General features: G+C 38.0%; 1 protein-coding gene across 1 annotated transcript in view; it reads right to left on the bottom strand.

The window, feature by feature from the left end:
* The window catches only part of LOC102680950 (nucleolysin TIAR-like), a 20,788-nt gene that overhangs the window by 8,902 nt on the left and 10,954 nt on the right, over window positions 1-932 (bottom strand). The window lies entirely within an intron of this gene.

Here is a 932-nt window from a genome sequence, read left to right as displayed (position 1 = left end):
GAGGGTTAAGGTTTAAGGCTCGCCATTTGGCGTTCGTCCAAGATTAAGGTGAGGGAGGGAGGGAGGGGGGAGAAGGGATGATGGGTATGTCCTCGTAAATGTCGTCTGTGTAAACCGGCTACTGAAAGGGGGATGGATGGATGGATGCGTTATGCGTGGTGGTCGGGCATAAACACAAGAGTTTTTTTCACAAGAGTTGTAAAGATAATCTTACGTACGAATGCTCGCCCTCCTCCCATTGATTATACGTTCTTGCGTATTATTCTTGTTCGTTAATGAACGAAGAAAGGGAAGCTTCGCGGTTTATTGCGACGACGAAGGAAAGATCTTGGTGGAAAAGGGAATAATCTTCGCTAATCGTCTTTTTCTTTTTTCTTTTTTTTTTTTTTTTATTAAATAATTTATAAAAGAAAGAGGCAATGGATACAATGGGATATATAATTGTTGCGACCGATGAAATTACACTTTTGTCGTGTAATTTGTAATCTCGTAATTCGTAATACAAAGTCTATTGAATTACAGTTTATTCTTCGCGCATCGTGTATAAAAATAAAAAAAAAAGGAGAAGGGAAAGGGAGTGGCCTTTACGAGAATTGAGAGGTTGGTAGCTGATTGAAAAATTATTTCTTTTAATGCAGCGTCTTTTTCTTTTCTTTTTTCTTTTCTTTTTTTCGCATTGCGGAAACGCGCCTTTGAATCGTTTTATATAAACGTAGCAATTGAGCAAAGAGACGTAAGATTTATTGTTCCTCTGAGATGCGGTTTTCGCGGATATAAAATTTCTGCCGGGGACAGACAACAAGAGCTTTGTGAAATACGTTCAATTATGAAATCCAAGGTAAATTGATTTCTCTTGTTGATAATTTGTCCCGTAATGCCCCGTATTTAAAATGTTCGAATTGTGCGAAGCGAAACAACAGTTTGATTGATAA

This window comes from Apis dorsata, unplaced genomic scaffold, assembly GCF_000469605.1.
Source record: "Apis dorsata unplaced genomic scaffold, Apis dorsata 1.3 scaffold_396, whole genome shotgun sequence".
NCBI classification, from domain to species: Eukaryota; Metazoa; Arthropoda; class Insecta; order Hymenoptera; family Apidae; genus Apis; species Apis dorsata.
Note: the sequence above shows the minus strand (reverse complement) of the source record. Positions and strands in the feature narration are given on the sequence as shown.